We start from the raw sequence: 10662 nt of genomic DNA, 5'->3' as shown, positions 1-10662 counted from the left end.
TGTGATTAGGATCGAGGAAGTGCCATGGAGTGGTACTCGGTTGATAAGTGTGGAGCCTGATAGGTGTGGTTATCAGAGGGTGAAGCCGGTGGCCGGCTTGAGGCGGTAGTCAGGACAGCGCTAGAAAGGAGAAAGTGAGTTTCGGGTTTCGATGGTTGTGTCTTGAGGAACCTGGTTTGGCTAATGCCAGGTGGTGCGTGGCGGGAGAAGTTCTGGAGTAGAGGTGCCGAAGGCTTCGAGGGCGAAGCCTAATTTAAGTGGGGGAGAATTGTAACGCCCTGTTCCTAAGAGTACCTAGTTGTGAGTCCCCGGGATTTAAGAGAAATGATATTTTGGTCATCTTGTGGGAAAAGTGGAAAATGAGGGACAAGTATGAAATTTGGGGACTCGCCGAGTACGCCCAGCGTAAGGCGAAGTGGATGCGGGTGCAAGGTTGAGTACGCCCAGCGTACTAGAGGTACGCCCAACGTACTCTCAGAGTTCTAAAACCCTAAAATTAGGGTCAGCCACTATATAAGGAACATGGTGCATACCCTAGCCTCCATAAGCTCTCCCTTAACCTCAGAAACCCTAGATAGCCGTTCTACCTCCATTGTTGGGTGTGTTTGGCCTTGAAAAGGTTATTTTGGCAAGGAGAGCATAAAGGAAGAAAGGAGAAGTTGTCAAAGAAGGAGAGAAACGGCTGGAGCTTATAGATCTGGGAAGACATCATCCTTTGGAGCCTATTTGATATAAAGCTTCTTGCTTGACATTCATATTGTGTAGATCTATGTGTTGTGAAGCTTTGACACCATTCTTGTCCCAAAAGTCCTCATCTTGATGCATGTTTTGAGTTGGCCGAGATTATCTGTCCTTTCAGACCTTTGGAGAGGTCTTGAGTGAGAAAAATGAGGTCCCAAGGGTTGTGGTTGTTTCTTGGGTGAGATATGTGGGTCTTAATGGATTAAGACCTTGGATTAAGAGCTTTATGGACGTCCCAAGTGATAAAGTTTGAGACTTTATGAACCTTAGGCATGTTTGGCCTAGGGATCTAAAGTTTGGGCTTAAGAGCTTAAGTCATTAAGAAGTTATGGGGACTTAATGAGTAGCGAAGTTACGTCCCGCGTAACAAGTGAGTATGCCCCGCGTAGCGATTCAGTGCCCCGATCCCCTGTTGTGAATTTGCCTGTACGCCCAGCGTACCAAGGAGGGTACGCCCAGTGTACTCCCACTGTTGGGTTTTCATTTTGGGCCTTAGGGTTTGGGCTGTTATTTGGGCTACTGGATTTTGGGCCGTGACTAGACATTATGGTTAGAGTATTGTGGGCCCATTGGTTGTTATGGATCATGAGTTTAGGCCCTTTGGTGAGGTGGGCCCAATTTAGTAAATTGGGCCACTAATGGGCTTTGTTTTGGACTTCTGGACTTTGGGCCATTAGTGGGCTTGGGAGCTTACCTAGTGTTGGGCCGGATTGAGTTAGGAGTAAAATGGTCAATTTACCCTTAGAAGAGTATTGTGCTTGGCCTAATGTTTATTTGTGCTATGTTGGCTAGTTCGGGATTTTCGGTGAGTCGGTGATTCGAGAATCTGCGTCTGCAGTTCAGAGTTTCGGCAGTGCGAGGTGAGTTATCTTCACTATATCAACAGGGTCTAAGGCACCAAGGCCGACCCTTTATCAGATTGAGATCCGGGTATTGTTGTTATGTTATTGCTTTGATATGTTTGCATCCTGGTAGTTAGGATGGTGTATGTTAGAGACCTGGTTGAGGTCGGTATCCTGATATGTAGGGTGATGCTATGCTAGTGACCGGTTAGGTCGGTATCCTGGTTAGGATGGTGATATGCTATGTGATTTGTTTGATCGGCTTGTTGTCTATGAATTGATATACGATTGTATGTTTATGTGCACATGGTTGATTGGACTGGAGTTGGGTTGAGGCGGGTCCTACTTTGTGCTGTAGGCCAAGATACCCAGGGCGGACCGGTTGTCCCGAAGGCCTAGCGAGCGGTCCGGATAGGCTATAGGCCCCAAGAGGACGGACCAGACGTGCCAAGGCTCGGAGAGTGGACCAGGTTGACTGAAGGCCCGGTGCGGGCGTACCAGTCATACTGTAGACTCAGAGAGTGGACCAGGTGGATTGAAGGCCCGGTGCGGGCTGACCAATCACACTGTAGACTCGATGTATATGGCTAGACTCGGAGGGTGGACCAGGTGGACTGTTGGCCGGTGCGGCGGACCAGTCACACAGTAGACCCGAAATGCATGGCTGTTCTGTGATCGGATATGATATGGTATGTTATGCGTGTATGGTATATGTGGTTGGTATTTTGGGGATATCTCACTAAGCTTTCGGGCTTACAGTTGTGGTTTAATGTTTTTCAGGTTCTTCAGGAGACCGTGGCAAGGCGAAGGCGTGATTGTACCGCTCTTCATGTTTATGTTGTGATGTGATTCTGGGAATACTTTAATTTAATTGTATTGAAAACCTTTTTGTGATAATTTAATGAAATCGGGTTGTTTTTGAAAAATTTAAATTGGCTGGAATTTTTTGGTTGTTACAACATGTAATTGTAATTATTATTATTTATTGCAGATTTTAAAAGCTTTGATATAAAACTGTTGCCTATTTTATGGCATGAAGACAACAATGGATGTCGAAGACAAGGCAGTTATAATAGGTATACTTGCATCTTTCTTGCTAATAATTCTTAAATATACAAGGGTATTTTGTTTTTTTTTAATGCATGACATTGCTATAATTATTCAGGCCACAAGTACATATAATTTATTACATTTAGTATATTCAAATACCAACGTATTATATGTAAATATGCTGGATTTTTTTTTTGTTTTTTTTAATGCATGACATTGTTGTAATACCAGCGTATGTATGTTATAATAGGTACACTGGATTGTGGTTCACATATGATTCACATGTAAATCACATATTAATCACAATTGATTCACATCTAAATCACATGTGATTCACATGTAAATCACATATTAATCACATTTGATTCACATGTGATTCATATGTGAATTACATGTGATTTACAAGTAAATCACGTGTAATTCACATATGAATCACATGTATTTCACACTTGTAAATCACATGTAATTCACATATGAATCACATGTATTTCACATGTAAATCGCATATTTACTTGTAAATCAGATGTAATTCACAAGTAAATCACAAGTGATTCACATATGAATTACATATGATTCACATGTAATTCACATGTAAATCACATGTAATTCAAATGTAATTCACATATGAGTTACATATGAATCAAAAATGATTCACATATTAATTACATGTGATTCACATGTGGATCACAAGTGAATCACATAAGAATTACATGTGATTCACATGTAAATAACATGTAATTAACATATGAAGTACATGTGATTCACATGTAATTCACATATGATTCATTTCTGATTCACATGTAAATCACAAGTGAATCACATATGAATTACATGTGATTCACATGTAAATCACAAGTGAATCACATATAAATTACATGTGATTCACATGTAACTAACATGTAATTCACATATGAATTACATGTGATTCATATGTAATTCACATACCAATCACATGTGAATCTTACATGATATATGCATGTGCATTTTTGTGAGTGTTCTTGTATTAATCAATTTTTTCTTAATTTTCTTGTAGATTTTAAAGAATTTGTGGAAAATATTGAAGAGGTGAGTGAAAATTTGAAGAAAATACGGAAATCTTGATATGAAGAAATGATAGCACTATGAATCTTTGTCGTTTTTTTTTTATATTTTATTTTGTGTTGAATAAAATACTTGTAGTATTATATTTATAAATTGATTAATAAAAATGAGATTTTTTATGACTTACTTACGAATATTATAGTGTAGGAAATATGCATATATGCACCTAAGACGTTGATTTTCTTTTGTTATAAAAATTAGAGGGTTTTTTTTTTTTTTTTTTTTTTTTTTTTTTTTTTTAATTTTAAATATTCAACTTTCTTTTTTTTAATTTATTGATTTTAAAAAAATGCAATTTTTTTAAAAAATTGCAGATTTGTTTTTTAAACTACTGTTTTTTAAAAAGATTGTAGTTTTTTTTAAATAATTGCATTTTTTTTAAAATGCTGTCTTAAAAAAAATGCAGATTTTTTAAAAAGAATGCAGTTTTTTTTTCTAAAGAAATTGTAGTTTTATTTTTTTTTGAAAAAATGCAGTTCTTTTGAAAAATTGCAGTTTTTTTGAAAAAAATTGCAGTTTTTTTTGAAAAAAATGCAGTTTTTTTTAACAAAAGTTGCAGTTTTTAATTTTTTTTTCACTTTTATTTAAAAATTCATGTTTTCTGAAAAATAAAAAAATCTTCATTTTTAAAAAAAAATTCCGAAATTTTATTTATTATGTTAATTTTTTAAAACGTTTTATTAATATTTCCAATAACAAAAAAAAAATTAAACATTAAATGAGATCGGTAAGATGACGATCATGCCTGTAATAAGTTAATTTTGATCTAACGCTCCACTTTTAGTTCTCAGGTTTTCGGAAAACTATGAGTTCTCAACGGATCTTACCCTATATATATATATATATATATATATATATATATATATATATATATATATATATATATATTTACAATCATTTTATGCATTAAAAATTACTACCGGTCAATGGCCGAAAAAGTCAAGATAAGAAGCACTGTTCCCTATCCATTTAACAACCTCCTCAACTATGTTCCTTTTCTTCCGCCTAGTGATTATTACTCTTTTTCCCCCATTTATATAACCCTCCTCATTCTCCCATCTCCACTCAAGATCTGAACCAGATTACGCTCTCCTATCTCACCTCTACCCTACATTGACTGCCACAACAATCACGCAACCATATCTACGCTACACCTAGTTGCCGCCACCACTACTTCTACTTTGATGTTAATTACCTAGGGTAAATAACTTCATGTGGTGGTGGTTACAAGAACATTCATGTGTTTTTTCTTTTTATTTCATATTTGATGAACTCTTTACAACTTCAGGTTCACATTTGTTGTTTTTTTACTCTATTTCTGATCCGTATAACACACCCAGGTATTATATGTAAGTATCATCGCATTATTTCCATCGATTTTTTATTCATTTTGATTTCCCTTTGATTTTCTCTTTCTTTTGGTGTTCGTTTGATTTTATATGATTTCCCTGTACTTGCAATTAAAGAAAACGATATGACCAGGTATTATGAAGAAAGGCATCACATGACTAAGTTTTGAGAAGAAACGTTTGGAGCTTTCTACATCAATAAGTTATACAATCATGGATGCTTAGTTTTCCTTTTGGTTTTTCTTCTTCTCTTTTCAATGATTTTTAGTTTTTTCCTTGTTTGACATCTTCTAGCTGTGTTGGTGGTGATAGTTATCAGGTAAAGTTTGAGAATCATGAATCAATGTGTTTTGAATGTCTAATTTAGATATAGATTAGTGGTTAGTGTGCTTTGTTGATCTTCAATCAGACATGAGTTATGAGTTTTATTTTATTTTTCAAATTATTTGTGTGATTAACTGTATTCAAGTACTATCTAATGTGCTTGTGGTTTATTTCAAAATCTTGATACTGTTAATTTGTTTTAAAGGTGAAATTGCTTCTTGTGGTTATATAATGAAATCATTTCTTCCACCTAAATTGATGGTCGATCTGATCAATAAATAGTCAATATATTTGTTAAGTGCTCCACTGTTTGTATTATATTTCTAGGGATGTTGGTTTTCAGCTATCCATAGTTGGGAAATATGTAGCGATCTTCCTTACCCATATGGATAAAAACAACTTTGTATTCAAAGATGTATAGTTTAATCACAAAACTTTATATGGATCCATGTTTAGCAAGAATATTTGCAGTTTGCTAAGTCCTTTGCTCGATCACACTGTTCTCGGTCTCCCTGTTAGGTTCCTGCCCATTTAGCGTCACATATTAAATGTGATTTGCAGGTTAATGAGAAGTTTGGTCTGGTACAAGCTCAATCGGAAGAAATGAAACTGTAAAACAGGAAGAGGTGTCATGAGTTGTGCCTCAGGACTACCCAAAGATAAGAGACCATTTTACTTAGGTCACTTTGAGGTCTATCTCCTGATGTTCTTACACTTTTATTGATAATGAAAATGTTGCTTAAACTTTTACCATTAATAGCAACATAGTTAATTTTCAATTAGGTATTGTTTTCATTCTCCTTTGCTTGGGTTGATCTCACATGGTGAATTGCAATTTGTGGTTCCATTTTTCACTTCAGGTACCTATTTTTGGTTGCTATTGTTCTTCTACTCGATGCTTGATAACTAGACTGAATTAGGTTTGCATCAGTTTTCATGTTTAACAGATTACAATAATTGGTTGTACAATAATTGTATTTTTTTTTTGTTTACTTTAGGTCATAATGTGAAAACTGGAACTTGCTTATTTATGTGTGTAATAATGTTGGCCATTGTTTTGGCAATTAAAAATTGGACCAACTTCTATCTTGCTCAAATTCAAATGATGGAGAAGATATCAAAAGAATAGACTTCTGGTAATTATGATTTTCCATTTTATAGCATTTTATTCTCCTTTTTAGGTTTTTTCATGCCTATTTTGGATTATGTTTATTGATAATGTGTAGTCTTTGAGATGTGCAAAAGTATATTACTTTTATTATATGCTTTGTTTACACCATAACTATATATAAACCCGAAAATGTCAAAAGTGGTTGTATTTTGTTGTTATACATTTCTTGAATGGCATTATGTTTCTGACATATTCCCAGTTTATATGCTTTGTTTGTGAAATTAATTCATGATTCCATAATTGTAAACTGGACATAATATCAAAATTACCCTTTGATGTCTACTCTTTTATGTAGATATTCTGATAGGTGAAATGATGCATATTCCCCTCAACTGCTTCTAAATGGGTTAGTAAAATATTAGCACTGCAATTTTCTAATGGATTTTTAGGCAACTATGATCAACCACTACAAAAAAAATGTTAATTAGTGACGAAAACAAACCGGTCACTAACAATAGAAGTAGTCATCACTAAACGATTTAGTGACCAAAATTCTGGTCATCACTTTTCGTCACTATAGGTCCGTCACAAAACCAATTTAGTGACGAAAATATATAAGTAGTCACTAAATAGTGACTAAAATGACTTGGTCACTAAATCAATGACGACCCATTTGGTCACTAAATGTTGTCACTAATCAATGAAATTCGTCACTATTTTGTTCCATTTGTGACCATAAAAAGTTGTCACTAGGTTATTCTACTAGTGACCATAAAAATTTGTCACTGATTTATACAATTAGTGACCGTAAAAAGTTGTCACTAGGTTATTCTACTAGTGACCATAAAAAGTTGTCACTGATTTATACAATTAGTGACCGTAAAAGGTTGTCACCATGTTAATTTGTGACCATACAAAGTCGTCACTTTGCTATTCAATTAGTGACCATAAAAAGTCGTCACTGGTTTTTGTTACTATTTATTGTATTTAACCCATTTAAGTAAGTAGTCAATGGTAAAATATACTATGATTCATTTATAAAGATAAAACAAAAACTATTCTCAAATTTAAATAAACCTACAATATCTAAAAACAAAAATGATTATTGGAGTTGGCGGTGCTGGACCTGTTGGTGGCCTGCTACTCATTGCTGAGTTCTAATAGAAAAAAAATGAAAGTATGATGTTATAATAAGCAAATAATGAAAGTGCATTGGTATTTATAGGATTTATAATGTTGTAATAGAATTGGAAAATTGAAATAGAAGAAAAAAAATTATTAACTAAAAAGTAAATAAGGATCTCACTAACCCGTGAGACTGAAGCATCTCGTGTAAACTCTCTTAAACTGGCAAAATATTCGACTATCCAACAATCTGCAAGAATGATATTAGAAATGGTTAAATGCAAGAAATAACAATGAACTTTCATACTACGTTAATGAAATATACCAATTTATAACAATGTCATCCAAATACAAAGCAAGTTTATGCGGTAATTTGAAGGTATAAGGTCTTAGTAAGATAAAATTGAAAGTACAATGCTATAATTGTGCATTTTTAAAGTATGATGCCTGTATATGAAACAAAAATGAAAGCACATTGCCATTTCTTACCATGTAGAAAACCTAAGTACCAAAAGTTTTGTTCCTAACATTAAAAATACATTCAGTTATTGTAAACGAAGTTTGTGTTCCTCAAAAAGAGAAATGGTTTGTAAATAAAGTAAAATAACTTGAATTTGTAAAAGACTACCTTTGAGTCCTTTGTTTCCTCCATAAATTTGACATATTAAAATCTTTTTTTCACTTCATACCATGAAAATTGCAGCTCTTGACTTAACACAAATTTAACATGCCTGACTACTTCTCATTAAAATTTCACACCCCTGTTTCCATCACATACCATGTAGCACACACATAGTCGTAAAAAAAATTACAATCAACTCCGAGTGATTTGCTTGAACTAATTGTCTGTTTTGGCCTAGAACAAAATAAGTTCATAAAAGATTTTAGAAAATTGGAGTTTAGATTCCACATTTATAAAAAAGACAAAAAAACAAAAAACTTTTGCAGTTTCACACTTTTACTAACCTGTTAACAGTAGGGAAGAGACTACTTTAATAATGAAGATTGAGCTTTGAATTCTTTTTCAGATCTTTAACCTTCACAATGTTAAAAGCCAATAAATAAACATGGTTATATATTGTTGTAAAATGAAAATTTAGAAGATTTTGGTGACTTCTTTTCTTGTTTTCATTACTAAACCTTTCTTTCCACTTGTTCTAGGTTTCATTGAACCTTTGGATGCTTCATTAGACGCGTGTTTTTGAAACTGATAAATGTTTGCTTAAGTAGTGTTGCCCTTGTAAGTTTCTTTTCTGATGCATGCTTTACCTAAAACCAGTCATAAATCAAGCTTTTGAAGCATGGAAAATATATGAAAAGGACATTCAAGAAAGTAAAGTAGTAAACAATGTTTAGAAAGATTTACCTTGGGAGAAAACGTTTTGATAGGTTCAGTCACTCTAATGCTAGTATTATCATCATCCTTATCAAGTGGTTGACGAGTAAGGGGCAAATAAGTCATTTCTGATGGCACATCCAAAACTATTTCTTCAGTGATTCCCACTATATCCTTAGTTTCACTTTCATGTGTCCCATCAATCTTCACATGCTCATTAGTTTCTTGCACATCTTTAAAAGTGAAATTTAAATTTAAATACAAAATAAAAAACACTTTTTATTCCATAAAAAATATTAATCTTGAAATTGTGTAATACTAAATTTCTACAAAAATACCTCAGAAGCAGTCTCATTCCCTCAAGGCATTACATGAATATGCGTCAAATAATAATTTGATCATTAGTTTCTTCCACATCTTTAAAAATGCCAACTGGACATTCCTGCAAATGTACACATAAATAAAGAATCAGAACCTACTTAAAAGGGTAAACACATGGAGGTAAATCACAATATTACCAAATATATCTTGCCGAATGTACCATAAAATCCTTTAGTTGCTGTACCATCCTCCCTAGGGAGAGCCTCTCCATTCCCTTCACTACTCCTATAGTAAATAGAAATTAGGATTCAGTTAATTATATATATATATATATATATATATATATATATATATATATATGTGCAAGAAATGAAGAAATAGCAACTTACAACATTATTTTTCACTTATTGAGGCTTTGTTCTTCAAAAAGATTACCAAATTATAATATTGGACTTCCATTTTATTTTCTTATCAAGACATGGTACTTCGAAAAAATAATCCTATTGTAGCAATGAAAATTGCTTTTTATTTGAATGATGTTGCTATATATGGCTAGCTTTTTCCAAAGGACCAAATGAAAGTAAGATGTTATTTCTTTCCTTATATAAGTGTAGTATGGTGTGGAGTGTAAACACTTGGTGAATAACTTAGAAGCTACAAATTGATAAGTTGTAGTGTGGAATAAGTAAACAGTTTTAAGAATAGGAAGCCTACCAAGTGTTGTTAGTAGTATTTATCATTGCAAGGGGAACATAGTCATCTGTTGTGCCAATTTTGGACCAGTGGAAATGAACCACCACCAACAAGGACACCATGGCCTCCAGTAATAGATAAAGAGGGAAAGAGCTGGTTTGGCATATGTTGTACTACCTTCACTCAGCCTTCCATGATACAGTTCAGTACCCCCTCTGCCACCATGCACAATACCGCCACTCACTCCATTTGAATAGTTTCCCAAACCACAACATTTCAACAACCTGCGTTAAAACTATGCACATTTTGGTATTTAAAAAAAGAGATTGATAGAATATAATGTCTTACGGAGTTTGAAACCAAAAGTATGCATGCAAATCGGAAACAGAGGTCTTGGCTACTACAAGGGTATTTGGTTCGAACTGGAGTTGTACCATTAACATTTCATTGTGGAATTTCATCGAACACTTGGTGCTCATAAAATTGAAGTTATTAAGATTAGAGAAATTAACCTATAACAGAACCAATAATGATCCAACAATAGCAAAATCCAACTAAACTTAACATCAATTTGATGTTCTATATTAAAAATTAAATATTCAACTGATTGATTATTTCTGGAAGAGTGATCGTCATGCGAAGTAGATGAGCATTGAGAAACATACCTAA

General features: G+C 33.8%; 1 long non-coding RNA gene across 7 annotated transcripts; it reads right to left on the bottom strand.

Moving 5' to 3' along the window:
• Positions 1-4775: 4775 nt before the first annotated feature.
• LOC145093651 (uncharacterized) lies at positions 4776-9357 on the bottom strand. Of its 7 annotated transcripts, none has more exons than XR_013703013.1 (8): positions 9318-9357; positions 9010-9212; positions 8784-8912; positions 8610-8680; positions 8133-8499; positions 7829-7893; positions 7645-7675; positions 4776-6984 (listed from the first exon to the last, which is right to left on the bottom strand). It is a non-coding gene; the product is annotated as an uncharacterized LOC145093651 (long non-coding RNA). The 7 variants fall into 7 exon arrangements; XR_013703015.1 differs by having other exon boundaries at positions 8272-8499; XR_013703016.1 differs by lacking the exon at positions 4776-6984 and having other exon boundaries at positions 7005-7675; positions 8133-8166; positions 8272-8499.
• Positions 9358-10662: the final 1305 nt, after the last annotated feature.

Source organism: Lactuca serriola, chromosome 3 (assembly GCF_051521515.1).
Source record: "Lactuca serriola cultivar US96UC23 chromosome 3, Lser_US96UC23_V15, whole genome shotgun sequence".
Lineage (NCBI taxonomy): Eukaryota > Viridiplantae > Streptophyta > Magnoliopsida > Asterales > Asteraceae > Lactuca > Lactuca serriola.
This window is presented reverse-complemented; position numbering and strand designations above follow the sequence as displayed.